At 38.4% G+C, this 23295-nt stretch overlaps 1 long non-coding RNA gene across 1 annotated transcript in view; it reads left to right on the top strand.

Moving 5' to 3' along the window:
* Nucleotides 1–3475: 3475 nt before the first annotated feature.
* LOC140643025 (uncharacterized) overlaps nt 3476–23295 on the top strand; it is a 55984-nt gene continuing 36164 nt past the window's right edge. Inside the window, exon 1 of the long non-coding RNA XR_012039406.1 lies at nt 3476–3978. This is a non-coding gene — a long non-coding RNA (uncharacterized lncRNA). The remainder of the gene's footprint in view (nt 3979–23295) is intronic.

Raw genomic sequence — 23295 nt, 5'->3', positions numbered from 1 at the left:
CAAGCACGCGTGTGCACACCCCCCCCACACACACACACCCACCCCCCCACACCATTCTTTCCAATATTTCCAGGTGGAGAGAAAGACAAAAATTTTTCTAGCTTAAGAAAGATGTCATTTCAGCATCAGATACAGAAGGAAGGTTACAAATGCAAATAGTTGCCTCATCTGCAGTGAGCATCACTCCCAGCCCAGCCTGGGGCTCCAGGCTAGGTGACTGAGCTGGCCTCAGGGCGAGGTTAAGGGGTCACCACCTGACCTCTCCTAGCCAATCTGTTCCTTTCAGACAAAGCAGCATGAAAAAGTCGGCGTGGGAACGTTTTTCTTTTCCCTAAACTTTTCCTTGCTATCGAAAGGACAGGACTGAAAGCCACGCCTTTAGTTCTGAGCTTGTCACCTTGGTGAAGTCACTTGAGCTTGCTGTTCCTCAATTACCTCACCAACAATACGGAGTAACCCATTGCAGTTACTTACAAGCATCTAAGCTCACCACAAGCTGAGGAACATGTGCAAGGGTACAGCACTTCACTGTTTATGTCAGGGTTTCCTGTCAATTATCGGAAACACACACACACACACACAATTATCAGAAACATTGGCGAGCGTACAGCACTTCACAATTTATGTAAAGGGTTTCCTGTCAATTATCTCACTGGATTTTCCACAACTCTGAATGATGAAGGGAAGGTAGGAAGGCACACAGAGAGGTGGCCCTGTCACTTCTTGATTCTGAGGTAATAAGAATATGTAGTCACTAAAATTTTTTGAATCTATGTTCTAAGCTCTTTATAAGTATCAACTCATTTAATCCTTGTAGCAAAGGTTTTTAAAATTTTTTTCATTTTCAACCTTCTATTTTGAAATAATTTCAGTCTTACAGGAAAATTGGATAAAAAAATGTATCTCTAGTAATTGTCACTCAGGCAAGATAGCGCCTCTGATTCTCTTTCTTCATCTATAAAATCAAAACAATAATCCATGTTATGGGGCTGTTTAGAGAACTAAATGAGATAGTGACTTCAAAGTGCCTACCCAAGGACACAATCAAACTCCTTTTCCCTATTCATTTGTTTGATATGATAATTGTTTGATAAACAATAACTGTCATTAAAGTGATGGAGAATGCCCATTTTGTAGATAAGAAAATCTATATTACATAGATTTTATATAGAGGGCAAGAGAAATGCATGACTATTTGGTACCAAGAAACAGTACGACACCGAGTCCATTCCATCAACAACTATTTTGAGTGCTAGCTATCCACCAGGTTCAGTTCTAGGAACTAGTGCTTTAGAAGTTGACGACAGAACAGGGATTTGCTCTCACTACCTTCTATTTTTTCCAAGTGAGACTAAACATACAAACCTACAATAGCCAGATTATATTGTAACAATAAAACTCTGACTAACAATCAGCGACAAACAAACCAGGAAGCAAAACCTTTGCACAATCCACCCCACACAGTCAGGGTGTAATAGCTGCCAGTTTCTCCAATATTTGTCCCCACTTACAACTTAAGATCATATATAGAAAGCCAAATATGCTTCCCTAACCAATCACATGGGATGATGCCCTGTGTCTAGTTACTCCATGCTTATGGGCTGAATTATGTCCCTGCCCATTTTATGCTGAAGTTCTAACATACTGTACCTCAGGGATATGACTATATTTGGAGATAGAGCCTTTCAAGAGATGGTTAAATTAAAATGGAGTCATTTGGGTGATTCCCAATCCATTCTGACTGGTGTCTTTATAAGAATAAGAGGTTAGGACACACAGAGAGACACCAGGGTACCCTCTCACAGAGAAAAGACCATATAGCAACACAGCCAGCAGCTAGCCATCTGAGCAGATAGGCCTCAAAGAAATTGCTCCTACCGACACCTTCCTCTGGGACTTCCTGCCTCCAGGACTGTGAGAAAATTAATTTATGTTGCTTAAAGCACCCACTCTGTGGCATCTTGTTATGGCAGCCCTAGCACGACAACACATCATCTGCTGCTTCCCCATTCCAACCATCTCACTCAAGGGACCCCTGAAATCATCCCTTGTCTCCATTCTAAAGCTTTCCCCCTCTTCCATCCTCGCGTCTTTGAGTCTCTGCCAAACGCATATGATGGTGGCTGACTCCCTTGCTAGAGCCAGCTCTGAAGAAATAGCCTCTGTGGGATCTCATTCGGATGGTCTTCATTTATTTCCTCACAGGGCAAGGAAAGACCCATCAGCAAGTTGCCAGAAGGATACTAATCCCGTCCCCATTCCTTGGCAGGATCTGGAGGTGGTCCAAGGCTAGTCAAGAAACCTCTTTTTTAAACACAACGATACAGGAACAAACCGCCCATATGTGATGTTTCTTTGATTACCTGTTCAAAGCCCTCTCTTCTAACAAACTAGCAATATAATTAATTAAAACCTACCTCGACTACTGGGTAATTTTTCCATTGATTAGCCTTGCAATTTGTTACACATCTCTCACAAAACACAAATCATCTGAAGGTGCAGCAGGCGGTCCCGACATACAATTACAACTGAGGTGAAAATACCATTCCATTTCAGAGCCTAAATCCTACAGCAATTTACTTTTTTTCCAGTCAATGCTAGAAATGGTACAAAATAGCTTCAGTTATAGAAACTAATAGATAATAATGGCACTAATTTAAGAGACATCAGATGCGTGAATGCAAAGTAGAAATTTCAGACTAAATTTTTCCTTTAAAAAACCTACCTGTTAGCTTTTCAAAAGAAGTGCTAAGTCGTCTGATATTTCTCTTGTTTGGTTCAAGTTATTCTCTCCAACATAATTCTCATCTAACGCAGTTTAAAAATAAATGCACACTTCCCCAAGGCATTCTCACATGACCAGGGGTGATTGTACTTTATATATTAAATAGCACAATTTTAGATAGGCATACATTCCTCAACTCAAAAATCAACAGAAGTAAAAAAGAACCAACAAAGCAAACTGCATCCTAATACATGCAGGAAATAATTTTTAGATTTTTGATTGACTTGGCTAAGGGGAACCAATTATCCCATGACATGTAAAAATATTAGAAGGACACAATCAAACTCCTTTGCCCTATTCATTCAACTGGAAATTATGGTAGCAGTATTGATGAGATACAATGAATAATTTATTCTCCTGAGAGAGCACTTTTAAATTTCTTTTTTTCTTTCTTTCTTTCTCTCTTTCTCTTTCTTTCTTTCTTTCTTTCTTTCTTTCTTTCTTTCTTTCTTTCTTTCTTTCCTTCCTTCCTTCCTTCCTTCCTTCCTTCCTTCCTTCCTTCCTTCCTTCCTTCCATCTTCTTTCTTTTTACATGGGTTCTGGAAGATGCTCCTTTCTATGGAGCCACTGAGATATGGTAAGAGGAAAAAAGTACACATTCATGATTTTACTCTTTTTTGAGAATGACTTAAGAACACTCTTGAAGGAAGAGTTCCAAGATGTCAACAAAGATTGTCCTGGGGACAGATGGGTTGCATTCCATGGTCATCTTCCTGAATGAGGGAGCAACCCCTTCTAAGTGTGGCCAGGGGTCTAGGGGTCTCAAGGCCCTCTCAGAAAGGGCTCATGAAGTCAAAGCTATTTTCCTAGTAATACTAAGTATTTGTTCCTTTTTTATTCTCTTTTTGTCATGAGTGTACAGTGGAGTTTTATAGAGGCTGTGTGACGTGTAATAGTGTAGCAGACTGCAGAAGCAGCTCTGAGAATTCACCTGTATTTTTGGTCAGACATGAAAGCAGTTTGCAAAAGTGTGAAGCAATGTGGTTCTTCTTCCTAGGTTTCATTTCATTTTGCTTTGAGAAGAACAGTTAATTTTTCACCAAACATGATTTATGTTAACATCTAATAGCTTCATATTATTATTACTTTTTTTGACTTAAAAAAATTCCAGTATAAACATATAGTGTTATATTAGTTTCAAGGGTACAATAGAGTGATTCAACATTTCCATACATCATTCAGTCCTCATCCTGGTAAGTGTACTCTTAATCCCTGATATTTATTTCACCCATCCCCCCTCCCCACCTCCCCTCTGGTAACCATCAGTTTGTTCTCTAGACTTAAGAGTCTATTTCTTGGTTTGTCTCTTTTTTTCTTTGTCTATTTCAGTTCTTAAATTCCACATATGAGTGAAAGAATATGGTATTTGTCTTTCTCTGATTGATTTATTTTCCTGAGCATTATACCCTCTAGACCCATCCATGTTGCAAATGGCAAGATTTCATTCGTTTTTATGGCTGAGTAATATTCCATTTTGTGGAGATTATTTATATATATGTGTGTGTATATATATATATAGTGATATATATAGTGAATATTGTGAGATATATATATAGTGAATATTGTGATTGATATATATATATATCACATCTTCTTATCCACTCATCTATCCATGGACACTTATGGACACTTATGCTGCTTCTCTAATTTGGCTATTGTAAATAATGCTGCAATAAACATAGGGATGCATATGCTTTTTCAAATTAGTATTTTTTGGGGGTAAATACCTAGTAGTGCAATTGCTGGGTCATAGGGTAGCTCTATTTTTAACTTTTTGAGACCCCTCTATACTGTTTTCCAGTGTGGCTGCACTAGTTTGTGTTCCCACCAATAGTGTAAGAGGGTTCCCCTTTCTCCACATCCAACCAATGCTTGCTTCTTATATTTCTTATTTTAGTTATATTATTATTTTTAAATTAATTCAATGTTTGGGGTTTCCTGGGTGGCTCAGCGGTTGAGCTTCTGCCTTTGGCTCAGAGCATGACCCTGGCATCTGGGATTGATCCCACATCGGGCTCCCTGCATGCAGTCTGCTTCTCCCTCTGCCTATGTCTCTGCCTCTCTCTCTCTCTCTGTGTCTCTCATGAATAAATAAATAAAATCTTTAAAAAATAAAATAAATAAATTCAATATTTTAAAAACTTCTATTTTAATTTTGGTAAATATGCAATAGATATAACCCACCTAAATAAAAGGTCTTTAGGGTCCTCAGTCATTTTCAAGAATGAAAACAAGCCCTGAGATGAAAAAGTTTGAGAACCACTAAGCTGTAATGTTGGGGGGCACAACTGACCATGAAAATGCTCTGAAATGTGGTGAGGTCCAGGCTAATTGACTTTGGGCTGGTCCCTCACAGTTTGCATGACCTGGTTTTCCAGCTACAGCCCTCTTCTTAGCACAGCATTTCCCTGACTCCCTCCCCTCAGAGGTCTTCCAGCCCCTGGGCCTTTTTTTGCTCACTTCCTCACCTACACATCTCAGTTTCAATCTCATTTTCTCAGGAAAAACTTACTAATAAAATACAACTTCATGGCCTGTAGTACTTTTCTTCTGTTGCATGTGACAAACTAGAATCACATTCAAACATGACAAATATTTATCAAATGTCTTCCATGTGCCAGGGCCTGTTCTAGGCACTGAGACACATCAATGAAAGACATAAAAAAGAATCCCAGGACTCGTAGACCTTATGTTCTGGTATAGGGTGGTAGGAGACAGGTAATAAGCAAATAAATACATAAATTATATAGTGTGCCAGATAATAAGAGCTCTAGAGAAAAATAAAGCATAGAGGAACATAGAGGATCCTGGGAATGTGAGGGTTGCTATTTTTAAAAGGCTGATCAGGGAAAGCCTCACAGAGAAGAAGGAACAAACCTAGCTGGGGAAGGCCTCAGAGTGGTAGAAGAGAGTACAGCAAACAGCAATGAAAATATGTTATTCATTTATTAAATATTATAGGAAGTATACAGTTTTTAAGTACAATGATCTAGTTTCTGCGACATCCTTTTTCCCTATTTGCATAAATAAAAGCAAATATGTCATCTGTTGTGTTTGGTGCTCTGCAAATATCTGTTGGGTGCATGCTGAGTCAACAGGGATAACTAGCCTCCTCCTCACCTCTGTCCACCCTTCAGCCCCGCCCACCAGGCCTTCCTCCTAACACAGGGCTATCCCCCTGTTCCTGAAATCTGCTGCTCTTTCTGGAATCTCTGTGAGTCCTTCTCTCAATCCTTGCTATTTAACATTGACAGAAAAATGAAACTATGATGGAGACCAGCAGCAGTGCTTGAGATACTGGCATACGGACTAAATCTGAGCTTTGATTCATCCTTCTCATCTAACACTGGGGAAAAGAAATCCAAACTCAAGTCTGAGTGTAGCTTGGTTAATGGCCTCACCCTCCACCTGAGCTAGGAAGCTGGAAGTAAACAACATACACACCCTTTTATCCCTGATAAATATTTAGCTTCTTTAACTCCTGTATTTGCATCATCCTTAAAATGTTCCTTTCCTTTTCTGTTGCTTTGGGTCAGATTCTTTTTTTTTTCTCTTTAAGGTGTTATGTTATTTATATACTCATGAGAGACACAGAGAGAGACAGAGAAACAGGCAGAGGGAGCCGCAGGCTTCCTGCAGGGAGCTCGATGCGGAACTCGATCCCAGGATCCTGGGATCACAACCTGAGCCAAAGGCAGATGCTTAACTACTGAGCCACCCAAATGTCACATGCTTTGGGTCAGATTTTTGTGGTCTGAGGCTGAAAGTAGTTTACAATCTGATCTTTCCACCTCTAATTTCTCCTCAATTCAATCCATCCTTCATAGCCACCATATTGTGTTCATATATATATATTTATTACATATAAATATATCTATTCATTTATAATATAATATTTATAATGTTATATATTATATAAAATAAATATATATTTATGTCATGTAAATTTTATACAATTTTATAATTTTAGATTTATTTGTATACATAATACATATTTTCATATATCTTTTTAAAGATTCATTTATTTATTCATTTATTATTTATTGAGAGAGAGAGAGTGGGGAGCAGGCATAGAGACAGAGGGAAAGAGAGTCTCAAGCTGATTCCCCGCTGAGTGTGGAGCCTGACACAGGGCTCAATCCCACAACCATGGGATCCTGACCTCAGATGAAACCAAGAGTCGGACGCTTAATCAACTAAGCCACCCAAGTGCCCCTATATTTTCATATATATTAAGTATGTATAATATATACATGAGGGACCCTGGGGGGCTCAGTCCATTGGGCATCTGACTCTTCATTTTGGCTCAGATCATGATCTCAGGGTTATGAGACAGAGCCCCATGTTGGGCTATGTGCTGAGGGTGGAGCCTGCTTAAGATTTTATTTTCTCTCTCTCTCTCTGTCCCTGCCTCTTCCTCCTCCTCCACGCTCTCTCTCTAAAATATATGTATGTGAATTCATCGATCCCTATGCATTACTATATCTACGTATCATTTAAACATATCTATATACAGGTTTGTACATCTGCCCTCCCCTCTTTAAAATCTTCTTTGGCTCTCCCATGCCTTGAGAATAAAAGCCAAACAGTTTTACAAAGTGGTGTTCATAGTCTTCCTTTGCTAGTTCAAATCTCATTTTCCAGCCTCATTTTCTACCATTTCTCATAAGTATGCAATTTTTATACATACTGTAACCAAATTGGTTATTCCTGAAAAAATATTCAATTTTGCTGTGTCTTTATTCTTTCTTTAATTAGACCCATGGTTCTCAAAATGTGTGCAGAGGTGCTCAGGATGCCACAGCAAACTCACTGAGATGCTGCAGGATATTTTAGATTTTTAAGGGAAAAACAGAGACACTTGATACCTCTAGGATAATGCGGTTTGACAGTCTGAACATCAGATTGGGCTACATTGTTGTTGGTGATAAGAAACGAAAGCAGCAGTGTTCAACCTGATTCTGAGTTTGAGAAGTTGTGCAATGCTCCACAGGAACACACATTATTAAATAATTTTAGATATTTCAGAGTGAAGTAAAATTATGTGTTTTTTTCTTCAATTTATAGAAATTATTTTTCAAATAGCTACAGTTAAAAAAAAAAAAACAAATAGCTACAGTTGATTTTTGTTATTCGTGGTAGTTATGTTCCAGAATGTTCCCACAAACAGTGAATTCACAAATACTGAATCATCGCTCCAAGAAGAAATACAAGGGCTGGTTGCTGCGAGCTCCTGACCACAACATCTTCATCAACTGATCAATTCATAGCCCTGTTTACTAGTGTTTTTTTTTAGAGGCATCTTATTTAATATACATTTTTGAGTCGTTAACATTGAACTCCCAGCTGACAGCATTATAACACACACCTGAAGGAAGTTTATCTAACGCACATCTTTTTCCAGAAGGTATCTCAGAACCTTCCTTAGTGCTATGCTTGGGGTGTTCTGAACAGCAACACTAGTAGTAAAGAGCACAAAAATGTGAGAAATATGGCACTTAATAGGCCATGATGTAGACACTAGTTTACAGCATGAGAGCCGAAACAAGAAGGCAGTGTCACCTGTGTGACCGCAGCTGGGAACCTGTTCTCAAAATGTTGCCTCAGAATTTTCAGTGCTCTGTGTATGTCTGTAAATGACCCTGACAGTGCCATGAGTATCAATTGGGGGGTTACAGATACTTTTGGGCAAGTAGGTGAATTTGCAAATATGGAAGCCACAAATGATGAGGATTACTTGTACTAAGATGTCAGACTATATATACTTGGAAAGTGGTTTGTACCTAATTAATTAACATGTGAATTAAAGCTATTAGATATATATTTTTTTGGCCTAGATACACCTTGAACAATTTCTGAGGGGCACCTGGGTGGCTCATTCAGTTGAGCTACTGGCTTTTGGTTTCCTCTCAGGTCCTGGTCCTGGGATCCTGGGATCAAGTCTCCTATTAGACTCTGCGCTCAGTGCAATCTGCTCGGCCCTCTCCTTCCTCCTCCACTCCTCTTCCGGTCTTCTGCACACGTGTTCTATGTCTGTCTCTCAAATAAATAGATAAAATCTAAAAAAAAAAAAAAAAAAAAAAAGAAGGAAAGAAAGAAAGAAGAAAGATTTCTGAGGCACCAAGAGCACGATAAACTAAGAAAGTTTGAGAACCTTTGGTTTTTATTTTTCTTTTCTCTTCCCCAGGTTATTGACATGTGGTCTTCTTTGCTTTCCCAGCTTGGTTCCCTCTTCTTACCTGACTTCCTTCCCCTGCCTTCAGTTAGCATCAGCCACGTTCTCTTTAGGCTCTGATATCACAAGTGCCAAGTGGTGCCATGAAGCCACCTATCACAGCACAAAGGATCCATTTCTGTCATGCGATCAGTAACTCTGGAATCTGGGAAAATATTTCACTTTTTGCCCACCTTTTTTTCTCAGGCTACAATGTCCTGGTTCTGCCAACAGTAACAAATAGAGTTTTGCCAGATCTTTTTCTAGTTCTCCATTGCTAGACACTGAATTGTCTCACAGTCTTTCCCATTTTATTTTCAGTTTCCCTAGATTTGAAGGAATGGAGGGAGGAAGGAGGAGGATCTCATCTGTGCTCAAAAATAAATCTTTTCTGTGTTCCAGCCCTCGCTGAGCACCAGTTACATCTCAGGCAGCCCATGCCAGTGCAGCACCATGGCAGCATCTTTACTTACCTTTATCTTTCTTCTTCCCAAATGATGCCATCGTCATGGGAACAAGATAGCATTTTGGTCTCCCTCTAACCTTGGGATAGGAAACTTCTCTGTTTTAAAAGAGGTTCATCCAAAGACATTATTAAGAGAAGGAGAGGGAAATTCACAAAATGGGAGAAGACATTTGCAACAGTCACTAATCAGCAAGAGATAGAGGGACAACCTACAGAAAAATAAGCAAGACAATTGAACAGGTGCCTCATAAAACAAGATATATAAATGGCCAATAAATCTGAAAATGTGTTCAACTTTCTCAGTAATCTGAGAAATGGGGCTTAAGTCTATAATTATTCTCTATACCAGAATAACTAAAATTAGTAAAAGACTAATAATACCAATAATAAAAAGAGGAGAATTTGTGTAGCAGTATCATTTCTATTACCTCAATCTGGAAGCATTCCAAAGTCCTTCAACCATAAGACATACATGAATTATGGTCTATTCACCACGGACTATTACACGGTAATGAAAGTAAACAAACTGTAGCCCCGTGCAACAACATGACTGAGTCTCACAGACACAGTGTTGAATGAAATAGTTCAGAAACAAAAGAATACATGATATTTGAGGATGGCTCTACCATTTTCCTTTGCCACCAGCAATGAATGAGTGATTCAGTTTCTCTACGTCCTTTCCAGCATTTGGTATTATCATCATTCTTTAATTTTAGTTGCTCTAATAAGAGTGTGGGGATATCATACCTTGGTCTTAATTTGCATTGTCCTGATGCTTAATGATTTTGAACACCTCTTTGTGTGCTGTGCTATGTGCCATCTATCTTTCTCTTCATGTCTTTATCTATTTTCTGACCAGATTGTCTATATTTCCAGTGTTGATTTTTGGTGAGTGCTTTGCATAGACAACATGGACATGTCTTTTGTCATGCATGCGATTTACAAATATTACCTTGTCTTTCCATCACCTTAACAGGGTCCTTTGCAGAGCAAGTTTGAAATTTTGATTTACTTAAATTTATCATTTTTCTTTTTGTGGGTCATGTTTTTAGTGTCACATATTGGAACTTTTCACTGAGCCCTAGGCCCTGAAGATTTTTGCCTACATTTCTTCTAAAAGTTTAATAATCTTATGGTTTACATTTAAATGTGTTTTTTTAATTTTTGTATAAAGCATGAGGTGAGTCTAGGTTCATGTTTTTGTGCATATATGCCCAAATTACTCTAGCATCATTTATTGAAAAGACACTCCCTTCTATTGAATTGTTTCACATCTTTATCAGATATTACTTGATCACAATCATTTCAGGCTATTTCTGGGCTATCAAATCTGAATCACTGACCCACATGTCTTTATCAACTCCAATACCACATAATTTTCATTACTTTATTATATAATAGGTCTTGAACTTGGGTGCAATGATTCCTCCAACTTCATTTTTCATTTTCAGAATTATTTTAACCTAGTTATTTTACACTTCCACATAAATTTTAGAATAATCTTGCTTATATTTTAAAAATTCTTCCTGAAATTTTGTTGGGAATTTGGTTAAAACCATGCATCAATTTGGGAGGAATTGACTTCCTTTAATATGTTGAGGCTTCCTGAATCTATGAATCTGGTATGTCTCTCCATTTATTTACATTTTCTTTTAATTTCTTTAATAAACATTTTCTAGTTTTCAGTACAATTGTTAGATTTATTCTTCAGAAATTCATTTTTTTAAATATCAATTTCCATGTGTTCATTCTAGTATACAGAAATATAACAGATTTTTGGATGTTGATGTTGTCTATGCTATTGTATATATTCAGGCCTATAAATTTCACTGCTTTAGCTGCATATCATTAATTTTGATATGTTGTGGATTCATTTTCATTCAATTCAGCATATTTTTTTATTTCTCTTGATACTTCCTCTTTGACTAATGGATTATTTAGAAATGTGTTGTTTAGTTTCTATATTTCTATCATATCTCTGTTATCTTCCTATTATTGATTTCTGGTTTGATACCATTGTAATCAGAGAAACTGGTCTTCATGATTGTAATTCTTGTAAGTTTGTTTTAGTTGGTTTTATATTCTAGGATATAGTATAACTTGGTATATATCCCTTGGATATTTGAAAATAATGTTTTCTGCTATTGTTAGGTAAAGTGTTCTTAAATATCAATTAGATTCTGTTGGTTGATGAAGTAGCTGAATTCTTCAGTGTCCTTGCTGACTTTCTTTTTAGCTGTTCTGTCAATTTGAGAGAGAGGTGTTGAAGTTTCCAAGTATAATTATGGATTTCTCCATTTCTCTTTTCAGTTACATACATTTTGTAGCTCTGTTGTTTGGTTCACACACATTTAGGATTGTTATGTCACTTGATGACCCTCTCTGTCTCTTGTAATTTTCTTTGCTTTGAAGCCATCTTATCTGATGTTAATATATCCACCCTTCCTTTCTTTTGATTAATATTTGCATGGTATATAATATTTCATCCTTTTACTTTAAAACTATGTATGTCATTATATTTGAAGTGAGTTTCTTAAAGAAAATATATTCTTGCTAATGTTTTAATACACTCTGATAATCTCTGAGTTTTAAAAGTCATTTACACTTAATGCAATTATTATATGTTAAAACATAAGTCTGATATTTTACATTTTGTTTACTACTGATTATCTTTGTTTTTTACTTCTGGGTCTCTTTTCTTACTTTCTGTAAGCTATCAACACTTTTTAAGAATTCTATTTTCATTTCTATATAGTGTTTTTGAGTGTATTTCATTTATAACTTATTTAGTAGTTGTTTAGATTTTGTATTACAGATACATACTTATCAAATTCTACTGGCATCAGTATTTTATTAGTGTAAGTGAAGTGCAGAAACCTTACTTCCCTTTACATTCATATATTCCCCCATTTATAATTGTCTTAAACATTTCCTCTATATCTACTGTAAACTACACTAAGCAGTATTATAATTTTTACTTTCCCTATCAGTTTAGAAACCTCAAGAGGAGAGAGAAATTCGGTTGAAGTCACCTAAATTCTTCCTTACTGTTTTCTTTGGTCTGTCCTGATGTTCAAGATTCTTTTGTTTGTTTGTTTAAATAATTTCCTTCCCAATTGGAAAACTTCTTTTTTTTTTTTTAAGATTTTATTTATTTGAGAGAGAGAGAGAGTTAGTGAGAGAGAGCACAGACAGGGAGGAGAGGGAGAAACAGGCTCCCCACTGAGCAGGGGGGCTGAACCTAGGAACCTGGGATCATGACCTGAGCTGAAGGCAGATGCTTAACTGACTAAGCCACCCAGGCACCTCCTTTTGAGGAACTTATATTAGCATTTTTTTGTGGAGGTAAATATTCTGGTGACAAATTTTCTTAACCTTCATTTATCTGAGAGTGTCTGGATGGCCCCTTCATTCTTGAAGAATAGTTTCACTAGATATAGAATTATAGGCTGACAGTGCCTTTTTTCAAAGCATTTGAAAAATTGTTGTGCCATGTCCTTCTGACCTCCATGGTTTCTGATCAGAAATTCTGTCATCTAAAAAAAAAAAAAAAACAAAAAAACGAAAGAAAAGAAAGAAATTCTGTCCTTTGAATTGTTTTCCCCCTGTTGGTAGTGTGTCATTTCTGTCTGACTGCTTTTAAGATTTTTTTCTTTGTTTTTAGTTTTCAAAAATTTGCCTATGTATCTTAGTGTGGATTTCTTTGGTTTTATTGTTTGCAGTCTGCTCACTTCTTGAATTGTAGTTTTATACTTTTGCCAAATTTAGCAAGTTTTCAGTATTCATTTCTTTAAATATTTTTCCATTCCCATCCCTTTTTTGATCATCCTGCGATTTTTAAAAAGATTTTATTTATTCATGAGACACACAGAGAGAGGCAGAGACACAGGTAGAGGGAAAAGCCGACTCCTCACGAGGAGCCCCACATGGGACTCGATCCCAGGACCCTGAGATCATGCCCTCAGCCAAAGGCAGACGGTCAATCACAAAGCCACCCAAGCGTCCCTCCTTCTGGGATTTTAATGACATAAATGTTTTATCTTTTGTTATAATCCCAGATGTCCCTGGGACTCCGTTCAATCTTTCTGTGTATGTGTGTGTTTTCTATGTTGTAAATTTGGTAATCTTTATCATTCTATCTTATGTTCACTTAAGTGACTATAGTAGTTTTTAGTTCTAAATTTTTTATTTGGTTCTTCTTATATCCTCTATATATTTTCCAAGGTTTTCTATGTTTTAACTTTAAGGTTTCATATTTGATCAATGAAGTATTTTTTTGATGGCTCCTTTTAAGCCCTTGTCAGGTAATTCTAATATCTGTGTCATCTTGCTATTGGTATTTAATGATGTCTTTTCTCATTTAGCTTAAGATATTCCTAATGTTTTATATGACAACTGATTTTTTATCTTGAAACCCAGATATTTTGGATATAGGAGTCAGGATCTTATTTAAATCTTGTGTTTTGGAAGGAGTCCTCTGATACTACTCCAGTGAGGGAAAGAGGGTGCTACCTTGTTACTTTCACGTAGCAGTAAAAATCTCAGTTCTCTACTTGGCCTCTGTGGGGACAGACGGGACTCCTTGGTATTGCTGGGTTGGGGGGTAGGTGCGCTGTAGGCCTCTGCTGATACCATCTTGGCACCTTGCATACTTTCTTTTCTTCACATATTAAAAGCGATAGATCTAAAAGTGTGTCTCTGTCAACAATCAAATCATAAGCCAAGAAGGAAACTGCATATTTAGATCGATAACTCTTCTGGCTGGTTCTTTTTGAGAGGATAAGATAGCACTCCTGGCAGGAAAGGCCTTGTGAATGCAACGGCAGCAGTCATTTAGGCAGAGGAAAGTTCTGGTTACAGCTAACTTTGCCAATTGTTTCAGTTTGGTTTCCCCAGAAGCAGGCCTTGAGATAAGTGCAAGTTTGTTTGAAGGTGCTCCCAGGAAACATCAGTGGGAGGAGGTGTGGGGAAAGAAGGATTGGAAATGGAGGCAGCCAGTAAAGAGTGCCTTGTGACACAAATAACCAGTGTAGGCCCCCAGAGCTAGTCCTGCTGGGGTGCTGTGGGCACCAGTCATACACACAGCTTCAAGTATGGTGGGGCTGGGGTTTTATAAGTTCCTGTCAGTCTCTGCTCAAGGGGTGCCTGGAATGAGGGAGTGGGTGGGAGGAGGTGTTCATTTTTTATGCTGGCTAAGAGGACTCCAGCTGTCACAGAAAGTCCCCAGGCACAGAGATTAAATGATGGCAGTTGGAAGTCAGCCTTGTGCACTAGTGTGACAAGGCTTGTCAGAGAATGGCAGAGAACCAACAGCATCAGCAACACTAACTGAGCACTTAACTAGAAGTTACCTGGAATTCTCCACTAACACATTTTGGTACCTGGATGAAAAAAAAAAATGTGTTCTTCAGCTGGAGACTTCCGTCCATGATTTTTTCTTTATTGGTTGCAGGAACACTGTTCAGGAGGGGAGCTTATCTTCCTTGTGTCTTGTTTCACCATCTTACTGGTCTGTTTGTTTGTTTGTTTGCTTGTTTAAAAGAATTTCCCTATTCCAGCCTTCTTGAAAAGCAGTCCTCAATGTTCTTTAGTGATCCTGAGTCTCATCTCTCTAAGATAGTTGTGGGCAAATCCAGGATGAGAGGTTAGCAATTGAGTATGGTACCACTGCAGGTTGAGTTACATGCTAACGGGGAATGAATGAGCTTCTAATGGCCAATTTCCGGCAACTGTGCCTCTAAGAGAGGCTGCCTATTGTAGAGTAGGAGGAGAATGCTGGCTTCCCTTCTCTCACACCTTGATAATACACAATAGCAACTGCACTTGGGTTGCCACCTACAGCTATTCTGGAACCAGTCCACCTCTGGCTTCAGCTTAAGGACAAGGAGTACCTCTCTGAAGCTTTGATTTGGCAAGTGAACCTTGTGAATGAATAAATTAACACTAGGCCTGGTGTTCTAATGCAGATGCCTGTGAGGAAGAGGTCTGCCATTTCCTGAGCCACTAAATGCTTTGGGGGAAAATAATTTAGTACTTTGGTTCTTCATCTGTCAGGAAATTAGAAATAATATTGAACTACCTCAGTGGGGCGTTGTAAGAATCAATTGAAAATATAATTGTTTAATTTTCCCTATAATCACATAAGATGCTTTTCTTGCTGGGACCCTAAGATGTTTTATAAGAAGGAAGTGTCATTTCTGCTCTTGGCTGCTTCAAGCCTTAGAGAAATGTAAAAACATGAAGAAACCAATTTAAATGTATGGAAGAGACTGTATCCCTTATTTCCTGAAGGATAATAGCAATTTTATCTTTTCTTCATGTTTTTATCTAGGCTCAAAATGTAAGAATATGGAATCAAACAATGAAAATTCTCTTAAATGCCTTATATGTACCTGTCAAAATACTCACATGGTTAGAAACATCCCACCCCACATGAGAAATATGAAATTTATCTGAAGGTAAAGATTCCCTTTTGAATGATCTTTCTTTGCCACCTCCAGTGGCAGTCAAAAAGAACATTGCTTTTGACTTAAGAAATAGGATTCAAAGCTGGTCTGTGAAATCAGGCCAGGACTTTTCCCAAATCTGGCTTGGGTTGAAAGAAAATATTTTTGGATGAGCCCCAAAGCATTTTGTTTAATATTCTTTTAATGTCAGACCAAGAATTAACATGAATAAGAAATTGGTTTTAGGTGTATACCACCTATAGCCAAAGTTTTGAATGAGTAAGCAAACTATGTTTTTTATTTAGCATTTGATTAGTTTCTTAGGTCTGCTATAACAAATTACCATAAATGTGGTGGGCTACAAAAAAAGAAATGTATTCTTTCCCAGATTTGGAAGGTGGAAGTCAAGAATTAAGGTTTTGGTAGGGCTGTCTTCCTGTTGAAGGCTATAGGGGAGAATCCTCCCTCACTTCTTCTAGCTTCTGGTAGCTCCAGGCCTTCCCTGGTTTGTGGCTGCATCACCTCAACCTCTGCCTCCATTTTCACATGGCCTGATTTCCTGTGGTCTCCTCTGTGACACTTGTCATTGGATTTAGGGCCCATCCAGAGAATCCAGGATGACCTTCTTAACTTAATCACATCTGCAAAGACCCTTTTTCCACATGAAGTCACATTTGTAGGTTTGGGGAGTTAGGACTCAGACACATCCTTTGAGGAATCACTATTTAATCCCTTATAGTGTATTTTAAAAATTTTTTAATCTTTTTAAAGTAAATTCTATACCCAACATGGGGCTTGAACCCATGATGCGCCTGAGATCAAGCGTCATACGCTTTACCGACTGAGCCAGCCAGGTATTCCAGTATCTCTTTTTTTAAAAAAATATTATCCATGGGATCAAAATTGTACTAAAACTAGGACTATCTCAGAAAAGCAAATATCTTTTCATTCTTTATTCATATTTTTCCTTTCTAACATTTCAACTTTTTGAGATGACAAAATTACTTAAAGGTTTACAAATCACTCTAAAGGTCTCTAAATATCTTCCATTCTCTGTTAGTACAAGAAGGATTCTCCATAAGGCAACAAGGCTTCAAGAATTAAACTACTTCACTTTCAGTCAGCTCCATGATCTCAGAGGTTACAGACCTATGGTCACCTCCCTCAGACCAGTCACGGGGAAGGACTCTGATTAGCGGGGCCAGGGTCATGTGACTATCTCATTTCGACCTCTGCAAGGGAGTACTGAGTGAGCGAGGATGCTGAGCAAGGGAAAACAAGGCATTCCCACAATTTCTGGAAATAAGTCTTGGTTAGAGATTTTCATGTAAGGTGATGGTTACTAGAGAAAGACTGAGAGAATATTTCCTTAGCTGATCCAAAACCAAATTTTCAAAATTGATCTGCTCCCCATTTCCATGTATTACCTTGGTATGTTTAGACAGCCCAACAAGTAATTCCTTTTTATGACTGTAGACACCCCAGGCCACCTGGGGTTGCTACCACTTCATGCTCAAATGCACTAACTCTGATGCCCTGCGCACAAACTTTTGATGATTGGGATTCCCATGTAGCTTGCCTACTGGGAGAGAATTCAACAGCAGGGCTGAAATAATTTTATGGTCTGCTTGACTGCAAATGTAAGAGCTGGCCTTCTGGTTGCATATTTTTGCGTCTTGTGAGCTTTCCAAGAGAGAACCGACCCCAGTTCTGGTCAAATTTCAAGAGTCATGCTTCTCACTTCCATTTACAGTTCTTGAGGATTAATTTAATTTGAGTCCTTCCTGGTTCTATCAAAGATGGCTAAGACTTTAGAGTCCAACTTTATAGACACAGCTGCTCTGGGTTAACTCCTATACCCAGTAACAGTGATGACAGAGGCTAGTTTTTTTGTGGGGTGGGAAAATATCTTAAAAGGTGTCTCTTTTACCCCTATATCCCTATTTTCTATGCTTATAAACATTCCTTTTTCAAAAGAAATATATGGAAGTACTGTTTTAATACCTAAAGGGAAAAATGGCCTGAAATATTTTAAAAAGTGGATTGCTAAAAAAATTCAGTGGCTCATGATATCTTTTACCTCTGAAATATTGGTGCAATAAATATGTTATGATTGCTAATATAACATTTTATTATAGTTACATATTTATATACAATGCTTCTTCAGCTTCACCAGTAAACTTTGTGAGGGCAGTATTATGTCTTAGCAAACTTAGGTGAGCTTTGTGTGTGACAGAAACTAAAAACAGAGATTATTAAGACAATTATTAAGATTATTATTAAGTTTGTTATTCATAAGTGGTGCCCAACAGAACTTTCTGTGAAGATAGAAGTATCTCTATCTGTGCTGCCTGATAGTGGATACCAGACATTGGTGGCTACTGAATATTTAGGAAATGGCCAATGTGATTACAGATCTAAACTTTTTATTTTACTTATTCTTGATTAATATAAACTGAAATTGAAATGGTCACATATAGGGATGCCTGGGTGGCTCAGTTGGTCAGGTGACTGACTTGATTTTGGCTCAGGTCATGATCTCAGGGTTGTGAGATTGAGCCACACCTGGGACTCTGAGCTCAGTATGGAGTCCGCTTGAGATTTTCTCTCTCAAATAAATAAATAAATAAAATCTTTAAAAAAGAGAGAAATGGCCACATATAAAACAAGAAGGAAAGAGGATATTAATAAATAATAAAAACAATTAGAAAAAGAATTTAATTTTATACTTTGTGGCAGAGATAATAGGCTCCTAATACCAAACTAGTTGCTGTAATACCCCCATGTGCTTTTATTGCTAACTCTAATTTTGTTCAGCCATCAAGAGGTCTTGTGCTTCCAAGGCTCTTCTCTAGCCCCAGGAATATAAATCTTAATTCATCTAATCTAGAGGGTCTTAACTTTGATAGCACAATAGAATAACTTGAGGGATTTTCAAGCATCTGGATGCTCAGAATTCATGTAAGATTAATGAAATCAAAATCACTGCGGATGAGACTCAAGCATCAGTATTTTGTAAAGTTCCCCAGGTATATGGTTAATTTTGTGTGTCAACTCAGAAGGTGTTTTGCAATTGGGTTAACATTTACATTGATAAACTTCAAATAAGCAGATTGCTCTCCATAACGTGGATGGGCCTCATCAATCAGTTGAAAGTCCAACAAAACAAAACAAAACAAAAAACTGGCTTCCCAAGCAAGAGAAAAATCTCCTAAGACTGCCTTCAAACAAGAACTGCACAATTAATTCTCCTGGGTCTCCAGTCTCCCAGCCCACACTGCAAAATTTGAATTTCCAGGCTGCACAATTTCATGAGTCAGTTGCAATCTCACGCAAATCATATCCTTTTGGTGCTGTAGCTCTAGAGAATACAGACTAATACAGATTTTGATAATGAGAGGTTCTAGAGGAACAGAATCTTAAGGATAAATCTTCAGAATTTATTATGAAATTGCTGGAATAAGCTCTATAATCTGATTAGATTTAAAGATACTAATGTCTTGATTTCAAGTACTAAGGAGAGCACATTGTCCATGATGTGATTTGACAGTAGAGATACTCCAAATATCACCACTGGACACTCCTAATCAAGCAACTGTAAGAAGGAAGGATCTGGGTAACCATGCTTTTGTTCTTTTCAAATATTTTCATCAAATTAATTAGTATAATGATATAGACTGATTGTTCCTAGTGTTGCTGGACAAAGTAAGAGGAGCAAAGGATGAGCCTAAGGATTTGGATCCCAGTTTAAGCACTACATCAATGACTCAAGAGTTTCCATGTCTTTGCTGAAGGAGGAAAGTTACTTCCTGGAACCAGTTGGCAGAAATTGCTGTAAACCAAGTCCAGAATTTCATTGAGCAAGTTTTTTGAGTTACAAAATCTTTCAGGATTTCTAGGTTTAAAGTGAAGACATTAATTGAGAAAGAACAGGATCTTAACAGTTGGAATGGGAATATGTGAGAAGACCCAAATTAAGCTGTAGAGATTGAGTCTTTAAATTCTGGTGAATCTTCTTTGTCAGTAGAAATAGATTATCCATTTGAGGAGATTGACACTGCATTGCCTAAGGACCCTGCACTGACCTCCCTGGAGACTATTGCCAAGTAAGACACTGCTGATTCTCAAGAACCACTTTAGCCCCTTCTGTTCTTCTAGACCTATGCCTTGACTCGAGTTCCAGCAGGCTTTTAAAGATAAGGTGCAAAGTGTGACCTGGGAAGGTATGTTGTCTTCTGTTGAGTTCTCTAATTTTTGCAGACACAAAATCTGAGGAATATGTGTGGGAATGGATAAAAGTGTGGGATAATAGCTAAAGGAACATTAATTTGGATCAGGCTGAATTTATAGATATGGGGCCACTAAACAGAGATTTCTTTCTTTTTTTTTTTTTTTTTTTTTTTAAGATTTTATGGATTGGGACCCCTGGGTGGCTCAGCAGTTGAGCATTTGCCTTAGGCTCAGGGTATGATCCTGGGGTCCTGGGATCAAGTCCCATGTCGTGCTCCCCACATGGAGCCTGCTTCTCCTTCTGCCTGTGTCTCTGCCTCTCTCTGTGTGTCTCTTATGAATAAATAAAATCTTTAAAAAATTATCTTCCCAAACTAAACCCCATACCCATTAAACAATATTACCCCTTAAACCTCCCTCACAGCCCCTAGTAACTACCACTCTGCTTCCTGTCTCTATGAACGTGACTACGTTAGCCTCTCATATCAGTGGAATCATTCAGGATTTGACTTTTTTGTGTCAGGCTTACTTCACTTAGCATAATGTCCTCAGGGTCTGTGCATATGGTAACATATGTCAGGATTGCCTTCCTTTTTTAAAGCTGAATAATATTCCATTGTTTGTATAGACTACATTTTGTTTACCCATTTATTTATCGATGGGCACTTGGGTTGCCTCCACCTTTTGGCTATCGTGAGTAATACTGCTATGAACACAGGTATACAAATACTTATTTGAGTTCTTGCTTTAAATTCTTTTGTGGATATGCCCAGAAGGATCATATGGCAATTTGATGTTTAATATTTTCTTTTCTTTTTTTTAAGATTTTATTTATTCATGAGAAACACACAGAGAGAGGCAGAGACACAGGCAGAAGAAGAAGCAGGCTCCCTGCAGGGAGCGCAATGTGGGACTCAATCCTGAACCCCAGGATCATGCCCTGAGTCAAAGGCAGATGCTCAGCCACTGAGCCACCCAGGAATCCCCAGAGATTTCTTTTTAATATTGTAGCTTGAGGGTTAGAAAAGGTTCTAATGGTTGACTAAAACATGAACCAAAAGGTAGTCCATTAGTGAGTGAACTGGAAATGCCGGACCTGCTTTAGTTTACTGTAGAAGAAGGCAGGTAGGGGCTTTAGGAGATTGTACTGTTAGAGTGAATTTCTCACTTCAAATCTACTCATCTACATGACAGGCATCCAGAAAATCTACCTTCCACCACAACTGTGAGAAATAAATTTGTGAAGTGAGCCCCAGCATCCTTGACAAACTTCATGGTTTGTTCTTCTCTCTAGGCCAGAACTCATAGTGGGAACTGTGATCACTGAATTGGGAAATCTAAACGCATTGGGAATGATTGGATTCTAGGGTGGAAGGAGACAAATAATAGCATCAACCCCCAAGGGCAGAGCGGACATAATTACTGTAGCATGCAGCAGAATCAATGTAGCACTCAGAATCTCAGGTTCACACAGACCTATGGAGGTGACTAGTTGATGGTGGTGTTCCAAGAAGTGAAATAGAGAAGAAGCCTGCTAGATTCTTACTCAGTTTATTTAAGCAGAAAACAAGGTAAAATGAAACAAAGCCCAAGCTGAATCATAAAAACAGAATCAGCAGCTTCTCAATAGTAACTCCCAAATTTGAACCAATTTACAGATAAAGAAACTTTGAATGTAGGGGAGGCCATGCTCTTGAGAAAAGGCCCCTGACACACTACTGAACATTTATTTTATCTTTGTAAAGATTTTACTTATTTATTTGAGAGAGAGAGAAAGAGAACACAGAGGGAGAGGGAGAAGCAAGCTCCCCACTGAGCAGAGGCCGATGTCGATGTGGGCCTCCATCCTGATCCCAGGACCCTGAGGTCATGACTTAAGCCGAAGGTAGATGCTTAATGAACTGAGCCACCCAGGCACCCCACTACTGAAAATGTATACTATAAATCTTTCTCACAGCCTTCCCCAAAGGGACCTTTTATCAGGGTACCTGCATTAGGGAAAAAGAGATAGCCAGACCTTTAGGGGTTGAGAACCACTGGATACTGTCTTTGAGATAACATGCATGCCAAGAGACCCAAAATGTCTTTGCTGTTCACCAGGGGCTAATGGAGGTCAGGTGACCAATGGAGTTTTAACTCAGATCCATCTTAAAGTGGGTCCAGTGTGTGGCCCTGAATACATCTTACAGGTATTTCTTCAGCTCTGGAGTGCATAACTAGAATAGGTACACTCAGTCGCCAGAACAATCTTGCATTCATTCCCTGACCTATGGAATGAGGGTTATTATGATGGGAAAGGCCAAATGGAAGTCACAAGAACTGCCTCTAACCAGGAAATAGTAAACCCAATGAAATATCCATACCTAGAGATGTTGCAGAGATTAGTGCCATCATCACAGATTGGAAGGATACAGGGGTTGTCACTCCCACCACATCCCCATTCAACTTATTTGGCCTGTGCTCAAGACAGATGGATCTTGGAGAATGATGGTGGATTATTTTAAATTCAACCAGGTGTTAACTCTAACAGCATCTGCTGTATCGGATGTGGTCTCCTTGCTTGAATAAGTTACCACATTGCCTGGTACCTGGTATGCAGCTATTGATCATGTAAACACTTTTTTCTCCATACCTGTTCATAACGACCAGCAGAAGTGTCTGCTTTCACCTGGGGTCTAGAGCAAGAGAAGGCTTTACAACAGGTTGAGGCTACCTTCCAGTTGCTCTGCCCCTTGGGTCATGTGATCCAGCAGATCCGCTGGTGCTGGAAGTGTCAGCGCGGCAGAGAAGGATGCTATTTGGAACTTTTGGCAGTCCGTACATGTGAATTGCAGAGCAGACTTTTAGGATTTGGGGAAAAAGTCCTTTCATTTTATGCAGATAACTACTCTTCTTTTGAGAAACAACTCTTGGTCTGCTACTGGGCCTTAGCAGAGACTGAATGCTTAAGTCTGGTCCACCAAGTTACCATGTAGTCTGAGCTGCCCAACAGGAAGCAAGTGTTACCTGACTCACAAAACTATGAAGTTGGTTGGGCACAGCAGCATGCCATCATTAAGTGGAGATGGTATATACATGATCAAGCCCGAGGAGGCCCTAAAGCCCAAGAAGTGGCATGCTGCATTCTACTTCCCAAATGCCTATGACTCATAGG

Source organism: Canis lupus, chromosome 11, assembly GCF_048164855.1.
Source record: "Canis lupus baileyi chromosome 11, mCanLup2.hap1, whole genome shotgun sequence".
In the NCBI taxonomy this organism is placed as follows: Eukaryota; Metazoa; Chordata; class Mammalia; order Carnivora; family Canidae; genus Canis; species Canis lupus.
This window is presented reverse-complemented; position numbering and strand designations above follow the sequence as displayed.